A 23,263-nucleotide genomic window follows, 5' to 3' on the forward strand; every position below is an offset into this window, starting at 1 on the left:
TTCGGCTCAGGTCATGATCCTGGAGTCCTGGGATCGAGTCCCACATCGGGCTCCCTGCTCAGCAGGGAGTCAGCTTCTCCCTCTGACCCTCTTCCCTCTCGTGCTATCTCTCATTCTCTCTCAAATAAATAAATAAAATCTTAAAAAAAAAAACAACGGGCTTTGAAGCCTTGCCTATGAAGTAAATATTATTATTTCTATTTAATGGATGAGGCTGAAACTTGAGTAACGTGGCTAAGGCCACGTAAGTAATGAGGCAAGGCTGGAATTCAAATCCAGAATGTCTATCTCTAAAATTCTTGCTCTTTCCATCATACCATACAGCCTTCCATCATACCATTCACCCATTTGTTCATTCATTCATCCAACAAACATTCTGTATTAAGAATAGATTATGTGGTAGGCTCCATAGTATGAACCAGGAGTGTAAGGGCACAAATTAATCTCAGATGGTGGTAAGTGCTATGAAGAAAAAACAGAGCAATGTGACAGAACATGACAGAGAGACAGTCAAGAAAAGCTCTTGAGAAGGTGACATTTGACTTGAGATTGGCATGACAAGAAGGAATCAGGCATGTGAGGATCTAGGGCAGAGTGTTCCAGCAGAGGAGACAGACAGCAGGTGTAAAGGCCCTAAGAAAATAATGAGCTTGACTTGTTTAAGAAACAAAAAGGTCCAGAGAGACTCTGGCAGGGTGAAGAGAGGAAATAATGGCATAAGAAACAGATGCGGTCAGACCATGCAGGGCCTTTTGGGTCATGGTAAGAACATCTAATTTACTTCTGAGATAGCTCTCCCTGGATGCTCGGTGGAGAAGGGAGTATGAAGGCAAATATGGAAGCAGAGACATCAGTTAGGATGCTGACTGTAGAAGTCCATGCAAGAGGTTAACAGTGGTGGATATTAATGTGATAGCTGTGAAGGTGCAAAGAAGTAGATAAATACAGAACAGGTTTTGTAAGCAGACCTGACAAATAGGACAGGGGGAGGGAGAGAATGATTCAGGATAAATTTTAGGTCTTTGATCTTTTACCAAACAGGGAAGACTAAAGGAGTCAGAGGTTCGGGAGGAGGCAGATTGGGACTTGAGGATCTGTTCTGGCCATATCATGTGCTAAACCACTTAGATATAGAGGTAACAAGTAGGTAGTCAAATAAATGAGTCTGGAGTTCTACAGAAAGGTCAAGGATAGAGATAATTTTGGTACTAATTAGCATATAGATAGTGTATAAAGACGGACGGACAAAAACGGGAAGAGAAAGAATATAGAATATACAGAGTATACAGAACAGTACAGGAGAGGGCCTAGGATTGAGCCCTGGAGCCCTTCACCAACTAGAGACTGAAAAGTAGAAAAGGCCAACCAAAGGAGACCAACAAGGCATAGTGAGTGGGACAGGAATTGAAAATCTAGAGAGTATAACATCCCAGGAGCCTAGAGAAGGTAGTGGTTCAAGAAGGAGGGAGTCTTTTTAAAAACTTTTGTTTTTTAAAAACACTTTTTGAAGATTTTTTAATTTATTCATTTGACAGAGAGCAAGCACGAGCAAGGAAGAGGGTCAGAGGGAGAGGGAGAAGTAGATTCCCCGCTGAGCAGGGAGGTGGACTTGGGGCTCGATCCCAGGACCATGAGGACATGACCCGAGCCTATGGCAGACGCTTAACCGACAGAGCCAACCAGGCGCCCCCAAGGAGGGAGTGATCAATTGTGCTGGAAGTTACAGAGACACTGTGCAAAATGAGGTCAGAGAAGGCTTTGTCAACATGGAGGTCAATGTGTTCCTGGTAAGAGCAGTTCACTAGAACAGTGGGGGCTGAAGAGCAATTGGAAAGGGCTGAGAAGCTAATAGAAGACAGAAATAGAGTGATTATAGGTCTGTTTCCCTTTTTTTTTTAAAGAAGTTTTACTGTGTGTAGTAGGCAGAATGGCCCTCAGATAAGTCCTTACCTTAATTCTGGAACCTGTAAATATGTTACATGGCAAAAGAAATTGTGCAGGTATAATTAAGGTCGAACTCTTAAAATAGGGAGATTATCCTAAATTATTCAAGTGGGCCCAATCTAATCACATGAAGAATTCTTACAAGCTGGGGACATTCTCCAGCTAGAAGCAGGGAGATGAGGCAGAAGGGGGAGATCAGTGATTCAAAGTGTGCAAAGGACTCAAACCTCTGTTTTGACTTTGAAGATGAAAGGGGCCACAAGCCAGGGGAATGTAAGAAGCCTCTAGAAGCTAAGATTCTCCCCTTCCACCCACCCCCGACATCAGCCAGCAAGGAAATGGAGACCCAAGCCTACAAGTGCATGGAATGGAATCCTCTCAATTCAACCAAAATGAGCCTGGAAGCAGATTCTTCCCCAGATAAGAATTCAGGCTGGCTAACACCTTGACTCTGGCCGTGTGAGACTGGAGCAGAGAACCAATGATCTCACCCAGACTTCTGACCTACAGAACTCTGACATAATACATTTGTGTTGTTTTAAGTCACCAAGTTTGCGGTCATTTGCGACAGCAGCCATAGGAAATTAATACACTGTGAAACTCAGAGACACAGGGCAGATGCAGTCAAGGGAGAGTTTTGAAAGATGGGGGTCATCAGAACATGTCTGTATGCTGATGAGAATGTTTCAGAAAGGAGGGGTTGGAGGAGGAAACCAGTAAGGTAGGTGAAGGAGAGGCAAGAGAGGATGCAGCAAAGAGAACAAGTGGAGGGTTGGCCTCTGATAGGGGCAGGGGCTCTTTGTCTATTGTAGTAACAAGCAGGCACCATAAACTGTGCCACGGCCTCCCGATGCTCATCTGCACAAGCCTGTTGCTAGGCAGTCAATGGTGATACTGACCCTGCTATTCCAAGTGTCCTTTTGGCCCCTTAAATGTAATTAATTCAGATCCAAAGACCTCTTTGGAACATAGTGTGGTAGTACACCTGACATTTCTTTGGGGCGTTCTTCATAGTGAATTATTCCAATTTAACCTGATGGAGGGCTAATGCTTATGGACTCCTAAAGACCTGGATTTAAATCTCAGCTCTACTACATAGTAGGTGTAAGACATTGGGCAAGTCACAAACTCTGGGCATTTTTTTAAAAACTGGGACTATAATATCTACTTCACGACACTGTAAGAATTAGGGATAATGTAAATTACCTTATACAGTACCTATCACAGAGCAGATACTCCTACTCAGCCTGTTCTTTTAAATGTTAGCAATACTCTTCTACGGTGCAACAATATTGGCAAACAATAAATTCAATGATAGAGCCTAGTAAGACTGGCATGATTCAAAAGTCAGACTTAGTGAAAAGTTTATGGGTTTTGGAATCAAAATGATCTGGTTTCCACCTTGAGTCTGCCATCTCCAAGTGGAATGATTTTGTACATGTCATTTCTCATTTCTGAGCTTACTATCGCCTTTGTAAAATGGGGATAATCCAACTCACAGCGTTGTCTGAAAATCATACGAGCAGTTGTAGTAAAGTGCCCAGGACATATGAGCTCCACAACCAATGTCTATTTCCTTCAGTTCTCTCAATCCTCAGGGCAACTGAACGAACATATTCGCATTCTCATTAATTTTCTCTTGAGGTCCTGGACTTCTGATGAAATCAAGTTAGTGTTTTGTTTTCTGTTTTTTTAAATTGCTAGTACTAGGCATCTCCTCTAGGAGGAGGGAAGAAACGGCAGAAGTAGACAGATAATTCAGGTCTCTTGATTCCTTATCCAATACTCTTTTCCCACTCACACGTATGCATACACACGCGCGCACGATTTCTTCTTTGGTATATTGGGTCTAAATCCACTCTACTGCTTATTTTCTTTAACTTCCCAGCTCTGTTTCTTATCAATCACACTCTTAACTGTTCTAAACTTTAATTTGCATGATGGCCTCATTAATCTAATAGTGTTTTGGCTAAATACTACATTAACATAACCTCACATCTTGGAGGAATAGGATAGGAGCTGTTCATTTCCCAATGACTTTCACTATTGTAAGCCTTATCTCTTCAACTAACTGTGTAATTTAACCAGAGCATACTTTTTAGTGCTAGGCGCACCACCACCTATTTCAGATCTGCAATACCAGGACCACTGGACCTATAGCAGAAGAAATTTCCCAGCCTGGGAAATATCATCTGGACTTCCTCCATGTTTTATATATTCTTTGAAATCTGTCATTAGCCCTTGGATTCTAGGCCTTGCTGATGCCTGATTCATGCAGTTGGCTTGCTCTCTGACCTACTCTTCAACACAACTTTGGTAACGGCCAAGAGTTCCTAGGGTCTGATTTTGGCCTGTATTTTGTTTTCGGCTGTATCACTCTCTTGTCTGTGTTGATATCCCGAAAGGACCCTATGGCCAAAGTTACATGGCATGTATCCTAGCCCCCTGAATTATGCCAAGCACATATCAATAGTTCATTAAAATGTATCAAATTGGTAGTGATGGGGAGTAAGAAAAGGTAGATGCATTAAAGTGGAGGTTGCCCAGCCTCTCAGCAAATAGGACAATGTGTAAAGTCAGTGGGTGAATTAGCCTAAAACTGGTCTAGGAGCTGGGAAACTAATCACAAACACTTTCCCGAGGAATAAGACACAAGGAATGAAAGCTTATAGCTGTTTCCATGGAAACATATGATGGCTCTCTTTAGTATTATATAACCAACATATTAAATAAAGCCAAATATATTGGAGAAAAGGACCAAGAGAGCTGGGTTCTTAGGAAAACTATTACATGAAGCCAGTATTCTGGAAGATCCCAAAACAAAAGATGAAAAGAAATCAGGGAAGGAAGGAATAAAATCCCCAGCATTCACATTCCAACGAACTGTGGGACAGTAAAAGGAACAGTGGCCCAGGACATAGCAAACATAATTCTGTTTCTGAAACTAAAGTTTTCTATCACTTTGGCAAATTTCGCTGTGCTCCATTTTTATGGTCTGCTATTCTTTCAACCTGTATCTCTTCGGGATAATGTAAGGGTACTAGTCTACATAAGCATAATAAACTTGTCACACTGAGTTATAAATATTTCTATGCCCCCGCCAAAACAGTGATTACTTACAGAGGAGAAACTATAGGAAATGCAAGGAGAGACAGAGTAACACTAATAACACGATACTTTAACACACCATTTTCAGAATAAGACTGGTCGAGAGGACAAAACATAAGTAGGATAAAGAAGATCTAAACAACACAATCATCTGAAAATCTACTAGTCATTTGGAGTGTATGTCCATAGCTAAGCTCCTGATTCCCCCATCTCTTGCCTTCAAACTTGTTCTTCTCAGTCTTTTCCACCTCATTCCATCTTCTCAAATGGCTTAGGCTAAAAACCTTGCAGTCATCCTCTCTTCTTCTCATATTCCATGTCCCATCAGCAGTAAATTCCATCAGCCATAACTTCAAATTACGTCCAAATTTGGGCCATTGCTCACCACTCCCTCTCCTATTTCCTTGGTCTAAGTCACCATCACCTCTAACCTGGGTTATTGTAATAGCCTCCTAACTGGTCTGTCCCTGCCGCTCTAGTCTAATTTCAAAACAGCTACCAAAGTGAGCCTTTTAACATGTCTCGGGTATTAGCATTCCTGTGCTCAAAATTTCCAACAGCTTCCTGTCTTAACCAGAGTTAAAGCCAAGTCCTTAAGCAGATCTACTGAACCCAACATGATCTGATTCCTTATTACTTCTCTGACCTAATTTCCCACCACCCTCCCTCAATTACTCTACTCTAAGCTAGGGATTTTCAAACTGTTTGGTCTTGGGACCTCTTTACAATCTTAAAATTTTGGGGGATTGCAAGGAGCTTTTGTTTATGTGGGTTATATCTATCATATTAGAAATTAAAACAGAAATTTTAAACATTAATTTTAACTTACAAAACACGTTTACACAATATATTTTTATGAAAATGTGTCTTCCAAAAGAAAAGAATTTAGTGAGAACGGCATTGTTTTACATTTTTGAAAATCTCTTTAATGTCTGACCTAATATAGAAGACAGCTGGATGGGCGCCTGGGTGGCTCAGTGGGTTAAGCATCTGCCTTTGGCTCAGGTCATGATCCCAGGGTCCTGGGACTGAGTCTCACATCAGGCTCCCTGCTCAGCATGGAGCCTGCTTCTCCTTCTGCCTCTGCTGCTACCCACTGCTTGTTCTCTCTTGAAAAAAAAAAAAAAAAATCTAAAAAAAAAAAGACAGCTGGATTCTCTACTTCTGCATTAATTTATTGCTATGTATCCTTTTGGCTGAAGTATGTGAAGTATATAAAGAAAATATAGATTCATGGAGATACGTAGTTGGAAAAGGGAGGTGTGTTTAAATAGAATTTTCATATAATTGTGGATATTCTCCTTTAATATTATACCAAAACTCAACAAGTGGTAGTTTCTTAAATGTTAGTTGAAACATGGAATTTGTTGGGTTTTTTTTAAAAGATTTTATTTATTTATTTGACAGAGAGAGAGAGAGAGACAGCGAGAGAGGGAACACAATCAAGGGGAGTGGGAGAGGGAGAAGCAGGCTTCCCGTTGAGCAGGGAGCCCGATGCAGGGCTCGATCCCAGGACCCTGGGATCAAGACCTGAGCCAGAGGCAGACACTTAACGACTGAGCCACCCAGGCGCCCTGAAACACGGAATTTGAAGCCTTTTTTCACTGGGTTGCTGTTTGCGTTGACGGTGCAAACACAACGGTGAGTAAAAGTAAAACTGCTGGCACCTTGGCATAAATTAAGGCAATGGCCACTCATGGGGGCAGGGGGGAGAAGCCAGGCACACTAAGCATGTTCTCAATGAAGCAGTAAAATCTGAAAAAGGCAAATAGTGTCAGTATAATAATCCAGCATTCGATTCTAGGGTTTTGGTTTGCTTAGATTGCTTTTTCAGTGGTTCATATCTTATTTCCCTAGCAGAATACAAACTCCAAGAACAGAGCATTCCACGTAGTCCCCAAAGCTTATGGCACTTGTCTTTGACATACTATGTACATTCTCTTCCCTAGGGAATATTTGTAGGCCCATAGTCAACTCTGGGTATAGCCAGTATACACGTGGAATGGCAGAAAATTGGCAAAAATTTTACCTACTTGTTTCTGATTTGCAACAATTTCTATTGTGGAAACACTGTAATTGGTATATAGCAATGATGACCTCAGCTCAGTGGCTCTGTTTCCTACCCCAAAACATGAGGGAAGCAGGAAAAAAATTGCCATTCGGATGCTGTTTTCTGGTTGCTGTTAAGCAGAAGGTTCTTGGTTTAACATGCAAAGGTTTATTTTTAAAATGAGCACACTTGACTCTGTGCAGCCAAGAACCTTAAACATATTCTAATTCTTTGATTTAATCTTGCATTTCTGGGAAGCTGACTTAAGGATATGTTCTGTAGCACTGAAAAAAAATGCTTGCATGTTTATCAAAGCATTATTATAAAAGAAAATTTGAACCATCAAACTAGGGGAATAATTAAGCAAACAGCCACATATCCATTCAAATTATGTAATCACTAAAAACGTTGGCTATAAAGACTATGTAATAACACAGAACCAGGCAATGACATGTTAGGTGAAAAACTATAAAATGTAATATTCAATGTGATTGAACTGTATTTCAAAAAAATTATTTATAAAGAATAAAAATCAGAATAAAATATACAAGTTGTTAACGATGGCAAAAGAGAGGAGGGAGATGGGAAGCTCAGATGAGCAGACCAGGTCCAATAACAAACACAATTATATGAACAAATAGACACTAACCTATTATGCCTTATTCCAGTTACTAACTGGATGATTTACCCAAAACGGAGTCTTAAGAGTATTTAGAGTTGGTAGGGACTTTGCATATTATGTAGTTTAATCTCTTTTTTTTTTAAAGATTTTATTTATTTGAGAGAGAGACAGTGAGAGCAGGAACAAAGCAGGGGGAGTGGGAGAGGGAGAAGCAGGCTTCCCGCCAAGCAGGGAGTCTGATGTGGGACTCAATCCCAGGACCCTGGGATCATGACCTGAGCCAAAGGCAGACATTTAACCAACTGAGCCACCAGGCGCTCCTAATCTCCTTCTTCTTAAAAGAAGGAGAAACTAAAGATTATAGAGAAAAAATACTTGTTTAAAATCTCCCAGGAAGTTAATGGCCACGCTGGAGTGGAACAAGGGACATGTGAACACAATGTGTGATTTTGAGGAAGTCACTTCTTCACTTCTTTGCACTGTGGTTTCCTCACTTGTAAAACAGATAGTAGTACTCACCTAAGGGGCTACTGTCAAGGTAACATGAAATAACGTAGGACAGGACCACTACAGCGCTGGCTACATGGTATTCAATAAACATTAGCTTCTTTCCCTTCTAATTCTAGTGAACTGTTTGTTACTATGCTGCTACACAGGGGGTAGAGGGGCAGAGCAGGTTGGGGAGGGCTGAAAAGAGAAAGGAAGAGAGGAAAGCAGCCAAGGGGCACCCATGGCAGAATGGTATTTGTGATCCTGATGGTTCTGGGACCCTGCATCACTGTGATAGCAGAACATACAGCCAAAGGGAGTCCTGTCCTGAGACTGAAGCGGGCCCAGTCAAGGCTGAAGAGTTCGAGACAGGCCAGTGTCCTGTCTCCCTCTCCCTGGCTTTTTTTTGTGCTCAATCCCCTCATGCTGATAATTAGTATGAAACCATTCTAATGCTTTCTACTTCACAGAGAGTAATTTGGGCAGTATCTGGGACCAGCTGCTTTAGGGGATGCACACATTAGCAGCAATTTCTAGCCTTTTAACCTAGTTCAAAGAAATGCCATTTCTTCACATGTTAGTTTTTAATCGCTCTGGGAACCTTCAATTCTGCTCCAAATCTGGCAATGTGCACTATGTCTAAGTATAGGAAAGGGCAAGGATACCTTACCTAAAACAATGGATGTACAGTCATTATTTTAGTGTCTTTGAAATAAAAAGTATGTCCAGAAATCAAGTTAGCCTGTCAGGAGCTGGCTCAGAGTGCTGTGCCTTTGAGATTAGGAGAAACTGTATCTTTCATCACAAATTCATCTGAACAACTGGTCTTCCTGATTTGCAACTGTTGACTGATTTCAGATTTAGTTTTGTAGTTTTTCTATCCGCCTACGCTTAGATCTGGCATATTCTGCTGATACCATGGTCTAACTTAGCATTTATTCTATTTACTTAGTTTGACATCAAGTCCATGATTTCCCAGCATCTTATCTTAGACTGCTTCCAGTTCGAAGATTCTGTAGCACTGAGAGAGTAAAGGAATTTGGCTCAAGAAGAGCATGGCTTTTCCCAGAGAAATTGTCCCCTGAATGTTTCCAATTCATTTCTTTCACTCCAATCCCACCGGCCACTACCTTAAATCAGATTCTCATCATCTCTTGCCTTAATCACCGAAATGGCCAACTTGCTGGTTTCCCTGCTTCTCACTCACTTGCATCCATCATGATCTCTGCCCCTTACATGACAGGTCATAGAGAGCTGCCTACAGTACAAATTTGATCACGTCACTCCTTTGATTAAAAACCTTCAATGGTCTCTTACTTTCTGGGTCAAGTCCCTTTGAGCAGGCCCTGCTTATTGTCTTACCTCATCTGATTTTAGTTTTCTGACATATGTCCTTCTCCAGCTTGTGCCTTGTACATACGAGTTCCCCTCAAATGCGCCCCCCAAGCACGTCTTCAGGTGGCTGTCAATTCTAGGTGTCTTTCAGCAAACGACACAAATCCCAAGAGGTCCTCCCCAACTTCCCTCTTTTCACTGATTCAATCTGAATGATATTATTTTGAACTTCATTTATTTCTGGGTAACTCTTAAATATTTCGTTCTATTTATGACAACTATTTTACAAGTGCTTATGTAACATGTAACTTACAAGTAAGACATATAAATTGAACATTTTTAATATGACCCATGAAAGACTCACCTTATTTATCATCATAGGGAAAACACATATCATCTAGTAGCTAACCCAAATAAAATCCAGCAAAGTGACTTACTCTTACTAGGCCTCAATGTCCTTGTTTATAAAATAACAGCATCAGACTAGAATGACTAATAACTCACATTTTTTGGAGAGCTTAGTATGTGCCAGTCATTGTTCTAATACATGAACTCATCTAATTCCTTACAACTCTGTGAGTAGGAACTATTACACCTCCAATTTAGAGATGAGGAAACTCAGGCTAAGAGATGTCAAATAACCTGTTCAAAGTCACACACCAAGTACATCTCTAAAAAGGCCTGCCCATTTTGAAAGTTTGAGGGGATTCTATGGTTCTAAAAACTACTCAAATCTAAACCGAATGCAGGGGCGCCTGGGTGGCTCAGTGGGTTAAGCGTCTGCCTTCGGCTCAGGTCATGATCTCAGGGTCCTGGGATCGAGTCCTGCAGCTTCTCCCTCTGCCCCTCCTCCCTGCTTGTGCTCACTCTCTCTGACAAATAAAATCTTTAAAAAAAAAAGAAAAAGAGAAAAAAGAAACAATGCAGAAGAAAGTCAAATCAGCAACAACTGTTTCTACTTCATATTCTGTTTATCTATATCTGATCTCCCCTAATGAAATTATATTCCCTGTTATACCTAGCATACTGGCCAAAACACAGTAGGAACTCAATAAATATTTTTGAATTACTGCATTTTCAATTTTTAGCATCATGTATTACAGTAAAAGCCAGGTACAGATCAACAGGCATTACTGGGAAAGATAAGATAAAGAAAATCCTGGGCACCTGGGTGGCTCAGTCGGTTAAGCGTCTGCCTTCGGCTCAGGTCATGGTCCCAGGGTCCTGGGATTGAGCCCCGCATCGGGCTCCCTGCTCGGTCAGGAGCCTGCTTCTCCCTCTCCCTCTGCGCCCCTCCCCCCGCTTGTGATCTCTCTCTCTCTCTCTCTGTCAAATAAATAAATAAAATCTTAAAAAAAAAAAAAGAAAATCCAATTACTCCTCAATGTTAATGTGGAAAATAAAATTAACACTATTTAATATTTCGATGGGGTTGGGGGTTAGTGCCTGCTAAATTAATCAAGATGAGAATATTATTTTATTTGAGATATGTTAACATAACTCTGAAAACAAAGACACGCATAAACAAATGAAAGCAAAAAGAAGGTAAGTGTGGTGGTACACGGTCACTGAAAAGTACAAGTAACTAAACAGGCGCTGTCAGCCCCTCTCCAAACAGGCTTCCAGGTGGTATAAAGCAGAAACAGGCTAGTGACAGCTATAGCAAGACTGGGAAAAAGAAACAGAGAAACTTGCATGCACTCAAAATATCCTTGGGGGATCCTACCCAGTGTCCCTAGATGGCTTTCTCCTTCCTTTTACTTCCATGAACGTTAAATTTCCTCGGAGTATCTCAATTGGCATAGTTGAGTGCACAACTATATAATGTATACATACAGGTGGCTTGACTCAATTATGAATAACTTCCCCTGGGAGAGCTACTATATTTCATTTTCTGTGGCTGAACAGCTGATCATGACTGGCCTGGAAAACGGACTTCTCTTGTCCAGATGTACAGTAACTAGCTATTGGTGCTTTGAAGGATCTATCTCCCACTCTTGATCCCTCTCATTCTATCCCCAACACACATTTCAAACTCATCCCCACCCCAGCTGCTAGGGGTGAAAAAGGGCCCTGGAGTTTCTGGTTGATTTCACCATGCATTTCCAAAATCACTGATAGAAACCTCTCACATGAGAATCACACCTCACAATTCTCAAATACTTTAACATTCATTAACTCAATCTTATCCACAATTATCTCAGACTTATTTACCTAATGAGTATCTCTAAACCTTGTTTGAGGCATAGAGAAGTGTGGTACAGTAAAAAGAACATGGATTTTGAAGTTAGAAACCCATGGAGCTAGGTCCAGGTCCTTGCAAATCATGTAACCCCTTTGAGCTATGGGTTATTATGAAGTTGAACTGAGATAAAGCTTGAAGACGTGGGTATGATAAGCACTGTGTCTGAGATGACCTAGGGACTTAACAAATTTCACTTCTTATTCCTGCTAGTAAACTTTCTGAGGCTCAGTTTCTTCATATGTAAACAAGGTTACATACAGTAGTTCCCTTTATCTATGGTTTTGCTTTTAAGAGCCACCCATGCAGTCTGGAAGCAAATGATCCTCCTGGTGTACTGTCAGAAAGTCAACTACCTAATGCTACGTCACAATGCCCACCTCGTTCCCCTCACTTCATCTCATCGTGCAGGCCTTTTATCATCTTACCTCATCACAAGAAGGGTGAGTGCAGAACAATAATATACTTAGAGAGAGGCACCACATCCACAGAGCTTTTATTACAGTATAGTGTAACTGTTCTATTTCATTAGTAGTGACTATTAATTTCTTACTGTGTCTAACTCATAAATTAAACTTTACTACAGATATGTATGTCCAGGAAAAAGCATTATATATAGGGTTCAGTATCACCTGAGGTTTCAGGCATCCACTGGGAGTCTTGGAACATATTCCTTGCGGATAAGGAGGGGACTATTGTACTATATAAACCCTGCAAGGGAGGGTGGGGGGAGATTTACTGAGATAATGTATCAAAGTGCTGGCTGTATTGGGGACCTTGTACGGGGCATTGTAAAGGTTAATTTCCTTTCTTACTAAAATGGTGCTCATTAAATTCTTCCAAACAACATTATAAAAGATGTTTAGTTTAAGGTAGTACTAAAATAGCAAACACACAAAAAGTTAAGCATTTTTGTGATCTACATTCTTCTCCATGGAAAGTTACAAATAAGACCACTTTAAAGCACACTCTATTGGCCATGGGTACCTGGGCAAATTCAGCTCTAAGGGCAGCTTCCATGTTTCTACACAGCTGGTACTATATGATCCCTACTGGTTTGAACGAAGAAAAGCTATCCTTGGGAAAGAAGTGGAATCCTTTTATCTGATGAAAACTTTTCCTGAGGAAAATACTCGGGTGTATCACAACCTGGATAGTGTGATAAGAAAGAATTGTAAAAGCATGTTCCAAATCTTGTATTTACCATCCTTACCCTTTAGTGGCAAAGAAAAAAACCCAAACTACCAGAAAATCCTCTTCTCCAAGATGGCCATTGTGTCCTGAAGTTTGCTTCAACTTGTGCTGAGACTAGATAAGGGGTAACAATAAGCATCAACTATAGCCGTTTTAAGTATATAAAAAGAGAGACAATGCAATCCCTTATCTTCAAGAAGGTGGACAGTATGGTCCCCCTTTAAGGGAAGTGGGACTGCCACTCCATTCTGCACTAGTCAGACCACCCCTGATGTGTGGGGTTGGTTCTGGGCACAACAGTGTGTGCTGAAATGGGTCCAGAAGGAAGTCCAAGCTGATGAGGGGTACAGAAACTATCCAATTTCAGAGGTATCTGGAGAAAAAAGGTCTGGAGGAACAAGAGTATCAAGAGCTATCTGAAAAAGGCTTCAGGTGAAATAAGAAACAAAATGAGAGCCAATAGATAGATACTGGGGGAAAGCAGATTTTAGTTCAAAATTTAAAAAGAATGTTTGTAGTCATGAGAGCTATCACAAATGGGAAAGGTTCAGCTCTGGGAGGTTACAATCTCCCTGTCTCTGGAAGAACTGAAGTAAGGGCTAGCCATGTAGTTATAGGGGACGCACTCAAGGAGTGTCCTGAATCAGGTGGAAGTTGAATTTGATGACTTCTGAACTCCCTCTAACCCTGAGATCCTAGACTTCTATGCCTTTTTACTTCCCTGACACCTCATATTTAATATTAAGGCAGATAACTGAATCTTAACTAAAGCAACTTCTAGATGGAAGAGAACATGGCAAAGAGTGACTCTGAAGCCTTCACATATTAGGAAGATAAGCTCATGTTGGTGGGTAGAAGTTTCCCCCAAATCTGATTTTCACTTGAAAGTTTAAACTTCTCATTTACAGCAAATGCTTATAGGTTGTCTTCCTTGAAGTGACCAGCTCACTTAATTTTGGAGAAAGAGTCTGCCAAATACCCAAATCAGTTGTTCTTTTAATTAACGATGATGTTCCATGAAAAAGTGGATACTTGAGCTTGCAACTCAAACAGTCCCACAAGTGCCTTTTCCTGAGACAACCATTATACGTGGATATCTTAAAGATGCAGATACTGAACTCATAGAAGTTGCCAGAGCACACACAACTAAAGCTAGGATTTGAACCTAGATCTTTTGGTTTTTAAAGTTCATGCTCTTTCCAGTATTTTACCCTGAAACCAATAAACAACACAAGAGTGTATCCCCAAATAAAGGATGGAGGATAATGAACTAAACATGCCTACTTATAATAAAAAAGGGCATCAGGGTATTGCTGATTTCTAGATTTCTCCAATGATCTTTAGTTAGGAGTCTTAGCTGCCCAAAAGAATGATCAGATCTCTCCTCTCTCCAGCAACAATGCACTATATGGAATTGGAAACTGATTTGTAAAATGTAAGTAAGTCCAGCTTGTATGTGTGTGTGTCTGGGGGGGGGGGTATGTGTGTGTCTACATGACTAGAACATGAACAATGGAAAAGAAAAAAGGAACAGGGGGAAACCCATTTGGTTTATCAGTTTCCTGGACTAGGATCTTGTTTTCATTCATGGCAGTGTATCACTGGCCTTGGCACAGTTACTTAGAGGATGTGTTCTTTATTAGCTTTGCTCAACTTGGCTGGGTTCAGTTGTGTGCTGCCAGCTGGGTTGATGCCAAGGCTGAAACTCCACTCCTCTAAATTCAAGTTCACTTAATAAAGCATGGGTTGTCTCTTGCTCTGATCTAGCTCAGTTAACACTTTCAGTTCTCCAGATCTAGCTCCTTCTCTCCCTCCTGACTCTAATTCCTACAGCATGGAGAGAAGACCTCTGCAACTATAAAGACTTTTCATGCTTTCCTGGAGACATTTTGGGCTGATAAATCTATAGAGAATGAGGATAACAGAATCATGCATGATGGGACCACAAGCCAAATTTAAGAACCTTCTACTACTGACATTCAAAGGAGTGATGGACCTTCGCCGTGTAGGGCAGTAGGTTAAGAGGATTCGGGAGCAGTTTCTGCCAAGTGGAGGGCTATGTGTTTTCAGAAGATGATCTGCAAACGGGTCTGGTGAAACCCAGGGCCCTCTGAGAGGCAGTGCGGAGTACAATGTGATGAAGCACACAGTCCTCAGTCACACCAGCCGTCGCAGGAGCACGTTCCAGCTGTCCTTAGCGTGAGACAATGAGTCCCGAGAGCTTATTGTCAAACCCCTGGCCTTCCTGCCGTTGCACCCTCAAAATCTCGTTTTCTCTTTGCTCTGTTTAAGAGTTTGCCAAGTTTTCCCCATCTTCCTGATATACTTGAATGCTTATGTCTTTCCTACTTAGTAAGTCATTATTGAGATTAGAACTGTGATATGTCCTCAAAAAAAATCATCTCTTTAATTAAGGAAGAGAATGTAATTATAAAGGGTTTATATGACTGGTATCCAGTATGGCTTTCCTAAAAACCACATACACTTATTTAAAATAGGGGATCCTGTAAGGTGACATTGGCATACAGTGGGTGCTGTAATAAAAGCTTGCCAAAGAAAACTACACGGGTCTAAGAATTGTGAAGACAACAGCAGGTGCGGTCAAATCTATGAGGTGCTTAAGTCACATCTAACTATTTCCAGGAGTCTGAGAGATACCAGTTGTTTCATCACATGTGCCAAAAACTTGCTACCTTTCTCAGGCACCTGTGGCTGGTGAAGGCCAGGGAAGTGGGCAGAGCCAAGGAGCAGCTCCAGGAAGCTGGAGGAGGGGCACGAGGCAGGACTTTTCTGCCCCTTAGGCAGATATAATTAGAATCAGAGGGAGAACCCAGATCCCTGCTTCCTAATCTAGTGTCACTCATGTCATTTCCCCCTTTTCCTATTTCTATTTGTGTACCATAAGCATATAATCACAAGAAAGCCAGTTACAGGAGTACTAGTTCACTGCACAAACCTCATCTCCTAAGTATGTGTATTTTTTCTGACCAAAATAGTGCATTTAAATGCTTCTATGCATAGCTCCCTTTTCTTGGGACATCCAGGCATCTCAATGCAGACAGAACTAGCACATGGTGGGCATCTGCCATGTGCTACTCGGTGCCAGGCACGTGCACGCCCAGTCTCTCATTTCAATTACTCGATCAACCTGGGAAGTAGGCACTTCTCTCTAGCCTCCACTGAGCCTAGCATTACTGAAAGGCTGCTCTGTAACTACTGGACACATGGATGAATAAAGGCCAGAGCTGGGTGTGAGTCGAGTACAAGGCCAAAGCTGGAATAACGACAGAGATTGTGCGTGCATGCATGCAAGGGTGTGTGGGGAGGAAATGATATATTAAAGAAAGGCAAGGCCTGGAACCAGAATACCTGAGAGGGTAAAAAGGAAAACAGCCAAAGAGCCCAGAGGCTGTCCTCATTAAAGGTACCAAAGAATTTGTTTTGTTTATTAATCCGCGTGCCTGCACCTTTTCTGACATGGTTAGTGAACACACCTGACTAGCAGGACATATCAATTGCCAGGAGTTTCCTAGAGAGAGGACATTCTCCTGTTTGCTGTGGCTTAGTAGCAAAAGAAGTTGGGTGGAAGGGCAGGTGTAGAGCCATCCATACAAATGTTTCTGGAGATGAGTGCCCTTTGTCACTCTTACCTTTTTTTTTTTTTTAAGAGAGAGTGAGCGAGTGAGGCAGGGGAGGGAGAGAGGGAGAGAATCTTAAGAAGACTCCATGCCCAGCGCAGAGCCCGACATGGGGCTCCATCCCATGACCCCAAGATCATGACCTGAGCTGAACTCAAGAGCTGGTCACTTAACTGACTGAGCCACCCAGGTGCCCCTTGCCACTCTTACTTTTGGTCATAAGATTTCCCAAATTAAAAAAAAACAGAACATTAAATAGATTTTAATCTACTTTTAAAATGAGAGTAGTACTCTCACTTTTGTAATTAAGTGAACAATGGCTTTAGATGTTGAATAGAAATGGAATCAGAATACATAGCATGATCTATTTCACTCAACAAATTATTATTGAGCCAAGTGCTGGGGGGGGATATAAAGATGAAATTAATAAATTAGTTCCATATAACAAGGACTCCAGGCAGCAATGAATCCTAACTTCCTAGACAAAACAAAAAAAGGAATTTTAGCTCTCTCATTAATGCTTAGACTGAAAAACGCAGTATTTTACGTGTTGTAGGGGTAACTATTTGTTATATAAATAAAATAGTTGTAACAGGAGTTGAACTGTAAGAACTCATATTTTGGCTTTTTATTCAAGAATATGCCCCCTTTTTGTCCTTTTCACCACAATGTCACTGCCTCAATTCTTTCACTGGAATATTGTAACAGCTTGTTAACGGACATCTCTGCCTCCAGCTTCTGGAAGCCACCTGTCCTCTCATTGCTACCAGAATGGCTCTTCGAGAACACAAATCTGACCTGTGACTCTACTAATGAAAGTCCATTCAATGGCTCTCATTGCTTTTAGGACAAAGACCCCGATCTTTAGAACAGTCTAAAAGGGGAGCTGTGTACTTCCTGTGTTACTTGCCCAGCCTTTCCTCTTTCTATTCCTCTCTTCACACTCTGCAATCTAGTTGTTTAAACATTTTTTTAGGTCCTCAACCCATTTTTTTTTTTTTTTTTTAAATCTTAGGCCTTCACTTCTCTGTTTCCACTGCTAGCTAGAATTTTTCCTCTATCTCACCATTCTTCCAGTTTCAGCTTAGATGTCACTTCCTTTGGAAGCCTCTTCTGACCTCCACCTTCCATCCTCCAAACTAGATTATGGTCCCTTCTGTATTTTATTACTTCAAAGCTAAAATTCTCTATTTGTCTATATGCTCCCCAAAATGTAAACTCTAAAGGGAGAAGCTCCATCAATTACGCCAGTGACTAGAACTCAGCTGTGACTTGATAGAACTTGAACGAATGGCTGGCTGGCTGAAGAAAATCAGCCTATCAGCTGACCTACATGCTGTGACCTACAGTGTAGCCTGGGTTGTGTTATTCTTGCCTCTACCCTAGTTTTTCCCTGCATAGTGTAGGATCACAATTTAACCAACCATTGTTCTGACCCAGAGTTCCAAAGTGACTACAGTATAGTTTCCTATGCAGTTTTACAAGACGAAGAGACCATCCATAAAGTATGGGAAATACTTTTTAAATGCTTCACAGAAACAATTGGAAGAGACATTCTGAAATTTTTGTTTTTAAGCATCAAATTCTTACTCTCTAGACCAGATTAATCCCTGTACCTCAACCACAGCACTGAGTCAGCTTTTGAAATGTTCTCTTTATACGATGTCACAGGTAGAAAGGGTGGAATGAAAGGTCGGAGGAGGCCTGGCTGAGCTTTCACCCCAACAGGTGTGTGCTCAAGGGCAGCACCTCTCCTGGATTCCCATATTTGTATCAGCAATATAGAGAACAGCCAGACCCAGTTTACACTTTGTGAAGTCACAAGAGACTGAAGTGTAATCCAGAGAGCAATACATTAATTTATAATAAAAATGTAAAGATGAAATAGCTTGTATCTCATGTTCTCTTTCTATTGTAAAACTGCATAGGAAGCCAAGCTATAATCTAAAATGGGCTCGCCCAGCTTGAAATCAGTGGGAGGGGGAGTTAGGTGGGTGGTTATGATGATGAAAAGCCTAATTAAGCATTACAGTCATGCCAAGTGGACTGAACTCTTTGTTTTTAAAAAATTTTTTAAAAGATTTTATTTATTTATTTGACAGGGAGAGAGAGATAGCAAGAGAGAGCACAAGCAGGGGGAGCAGCAGTGGGAGAGGGAGAAACAGGCTCCCCGCTGAGCAAGGAGCCCAATCTGGGGCTCCATCCCAGGACCCTGGGAACATGACCTGAGCCGAAGGCAGATGCTTAACCAGCTGAGCCCCCCAGGCGCCCCTGTTTTTTAAAATTTAAAAAGTAAAGCTTGCTTCTGTTTCAGTTTTATGTTAAGTCACACACACAAAAAAGTGAGGAGTTTACAAAAAATTACAAAAAAAAAAAAAAAGCTTCTGCCTTTTATAACCAAGTACCCTGGATTAGTTGCAAGCTTGGTATTTGCTGCTTATGAGAGCTGGCTGGGCCCCAGGAGTTCAGGAGCTCTAAAAAGGATACTACTTCTCAGCTAAGGAGAAACAGTCGGCATGCAGGAGTCAGAGAGAGGCACCCTAGGTGGGTGGGGGGCAGAGCAAGGTGGTAGGTGAGCTGGACCTGGAATCAAGCCGGAGACAGTCACAGGAGTCACTTGTTACCCATCCCCAAGAGCAGAAATGGACAGGATCACAGGGTGGGAGGGCCCTCAAGGGTCACCTAGTTCAACCTCTCACATTAGGAATCACTTGCTCAAAGGTGTAACACAAGTTTGTGGCCCAGTTGGGACGAGACCCCATTTCAAAGCTCTCATCATATACAGTATGGCTTCTTTCCTATTTCCTATCAGGATCTAGAAGCCAAAGTCCAGGTTCTCAAATGAAGCTTTGAAGAAAGCCTGAAGGAGAATGGAGAGAGTACGGGGGAGATGTGTGAAGGCAATATGGCTCGAAATGGTCCTGACAGCTGGCCCTACTGGAAGAGTTGCATGACTTCTCCCTCTAGACTCAGATATCAAGAGAACTAAGTCACTTAATCCTCTGGACTTCACTTTTCTCATGAATAAAATGTATCTGAGAATAATTATACCTGGTTCAAAGTTACCAGGAATATAAAATGAAATAACGCATGTAAAAGAACATTAAATAAAATTGGTATTTTTTTCCTACTCATTGCGAGCAAGAAACTATTTCATGTTAGTCTGAGTTTTTTAACATTTGCCCACTACTGACCAGAAGGTAGGAAGGGAGGAGGAGACAGTATGATTAGAAAGAGAACAGGCTTACACAGACAGAACATCTTGTTTTGAGAAATGAATTGAGTAACCGCATTTTTTCCACATTGGATCACTTGCTCCCTAGCCAGGACACTGAGGTGGCTCAAGTTCTGCTGTTACTGAAGGCTACACTACAGAATCTACTGAGGGTATGGGGGGGGGGGGCAAGGGGGTCATCGGAGGAGCCCTGGCTGCTGGAATGATGACCGAATGACCCACTCTGGAAATGCCAACTGGAGAAGGTCTCTCTGAGCCTGGTCCTTCTGGTCACCTTCTGTTACCAATCGGAGCTATCCACAGACACGCAGAAGAGGATGAAAAACAGTCAGCAAACACCTCTGGAAGCGTCAACCACAGAGTGAGGCATATTTCTCATCAGCAGGGTGCGCAGTCAGAAAGGAATGCCCGCCCACGAAGACTCCCAGCTCTTCTGGCTCTCAAGAATGGCCTAACGGCTTGAAAGAGATTTACCAAACAAAATAACACAATTCTCTAGGTGAGAAAGTAAGAAAATCAACCTACTCACTGAACACAGCCTGGAGCACTGAGGGTTAACCTGTTTGCCTCAAGGAAACAACAATGACTCCACCACCATCACCGAGGCGCGAGGCACATCTCTTCCTGCTGCTTCCCCAGAGATACTGCCTCACAGGCTTGCAGAAGGACAGCCATGGAGTTCTCCCAGCAACCTCAGGCACTTGTTTCTTGCAGCACAGAGAGACGGAGCACTTTGCTGAGGCAAGGTGTGTCTCCCTGCCGCCCTGCCCCCATCTCAAGGGCTCTCCACCTCAGTGCCGCCCACTTAATCCCAGCAACCCTCAGCTCTTCCTTGTCCAGTTTCCATGGTGCCACCCATTCTCCATAAGCAGCCCAAGTGATTTTTTAAATAACAGTTTTATTGATAGATACTTCACATACCATAAGATTCACCCTCTTTAAGCGTACAATTCAGTGTTTTTAGTAGATATACAGAATGGCAAACACCATCCCTATCTAATTTTAGAGCATATTTACCATCCCTGCACTCATCAAAGTCACTTCCCATTTCCCCTCTCCCCTAAGTCACCGGCAACCACTAATTTACTTTTGTCTCTGTGTTTCTGCCTCTTCTGGACATCCCATACAAATGCAGTCATGCCGTGTGTGGTCTTTTGTAATTGGCTTTTTTTTCTCTTAGAATAAGGTTTTTCAAGGTATATCTGTGATATAGCATTATTTTGGGACTTCATTCCTTCTTAACGCCAAACAGTATTTCATATGGAGATACTACATTTTATTTGTCTGTTGGTCACATGGTGGACACTTGGGCTACTTGGACTTTTTGGCTACTATGAATAATGCTGCCATGAACATTCACGATATGGTTTTCTGCAGAAAAGTTTTCTATTCTCTTAGGTGTATACCCATGAGTGGTATTGCTAGGTTACAGGTAACTCCATGTTTAACATTTTGAGTAACTTCCAAACTGTTTCCAAAGTGGCTGCACCATTTCACCATCTCACTAGCAATGTCTGAGAGCTCCAATTCCTCCACATTCTCGCCAACACTTGTTAACTGCCTTTTGATGATATCATACCCATGGGTGTGAAGTGGTATCTCCTTGTGGCTTTGATTTGCATTTCCCTAATGGCTAATGATGTAGAGTAGCTTTTCCAGTGCTTACTGGCCTTTTATATATCTTCCCTGGAGAAATGTCTATTCAAACTCTTTGCCCATTTTTTAACTGGGTTGTCTTTTTCATTGTTCAGTTGAATTCTGGATACAAGTGCAAGTGACTTTTTAAAAGTACACCAGATCTTGTCACTCCCCTACAGAGTGCCCTCTAACGATTCCCCACTATGTTTAGAATAACATCCAAATTCTCACTCTGGCTTTCGGGGTCCTACTGGGTTTTGCCACTTTCCTCCTCACACAGTGCATTCCAGTAGGAGCAGGCTTCTCTCTGCCCCTGAAACACATTCATTCATTCATGTCCCAGCACCACGATATGTGTGTCCCCTCCCTGCTTGGAATTCTCTTTCTTGTCATTCAATTCAAATGTCACCCTTTCAGACAAATTTTCCTGAAAAGAACTGTATCTAAAGAATCTCCCCCCTCTACCAAGAGGAACAAGGAAACTTTTGGGCATGATGGATATGCTCATTATCCCGACTATGGTTATGGCTTCACGGATATACATATATGTTGAAACTTTTCAAATGGCATACTTTAAATATGTGCCATTTGTTCCACTTCAATTACACTTCAATAAAGCTATTAAACAAAAGCTCCCTTCACGATCACTCGTCCACTGCCACTGCCTCATCATACTTGATTCCTGAGGAGAAACTGATGATCTGAAATCACCTTGTTTATTTCTTGATTTCAGTGCTTATCAACCATCTCATCCCACTAGAACAAAAGTTCCAGGAGGGCCCAAATGTTTTTCATCTTTGTAACTGCTGTTGGCTCACAATTAATGCTCAATAAATATTGGGCACCCTGAATGAGTGAAATTGACAGAGGTTTAGAAAAGAGACTGGCAGACAATACAAAGGGTGGCTTTCTATTTCCTCAGATTAACTAGTACTTTTAGACATCAGGGATGAGATGCAGCTATCTCAAACTCTATCTGGATGATGTCCAGCATCATCATCATTAGAAATATAATGTACTGTTCAACTACTCTGTGGTACTCTTCCGGTATTTTATAGATACTCTTCCACTGGGAGTGGTTATTTTTATAATGATAGCATAATAATAATAATGTGGCATAACATAATATACATTATATAGTAATTGTAATAAATATAATATAGCATATAATAACTATAATAATAGCAGCAATATAGTAAAAACATTTGTTTAGCAATGGTTATTTGCCAGATTTTATGTAAGTGTTTTACACATGTCATGTCACTTATTCCTCACAATAACTTTATGAAGCAGGTGTTCGCTTATGGATGAGGAATTTGGGGTTTAGAGAAGTGAACTAACTGCCCAAAGCCACGCGGCTGGTAAAAAAAGGCAGAGCTGGGACTCAAACCTACGTCTGTCTTGCTACCGAGCTCATGCTTTTCCCGTTGTGCTACAGTGCTTCTCAAGTGTTCTGATGACATGGTGCTACTCCAGCTCATATACAAAGCCCCTGAGTCCTGACACAGAGGTGCACCCCAAGATGATACTACTCAAACTCTGAACGAGGTCAGGAACCAAAGTGACAGAGAGGAGAGGCTAGGTGCCTGAGAATAAACCAGGATATTTCGAGCGAGGAACTTTTACTTTATCCCAAACTCCACATCTGGCTTCCTTCAACATTTAATTCTTATTGTTTCTGATTACTCTCAGGTAGACCTTGGTTTTTACCTCAGTTGCCTACTAGTGAGGTTTATCGAAGAGACACTGCCCGTGGGAGATCCAGGCA

At 41.6% G+C, this 23,263-nt stretch overlaps 1 protein-coding gene across 1 annotated transcript in view; it reads right to left on the reverse strand.

The window, feature by feature from the left end:
- Window positions 1-23,263, reverse strand: part of SCMH1 (Scm polycomb group protein homolog 1) — a 183,645-nt gene that overhangs the window by 54,851 nt on the left and 105,531 nt on the right.

Source organism: Zalophus californianus, chromosome 4 (genome assembly GCF_009762305.2).
Source record: "Zalophus californianus isolate mZalCal1 chromosome 4, mZalCal1.pri.v2, whole genome shotgun sequence".
NCBI lineage: Eukaryota > Metazoa > Chordata > Mammalia > Carnivora > Otariidae > Zalophus > Zalophus californianus.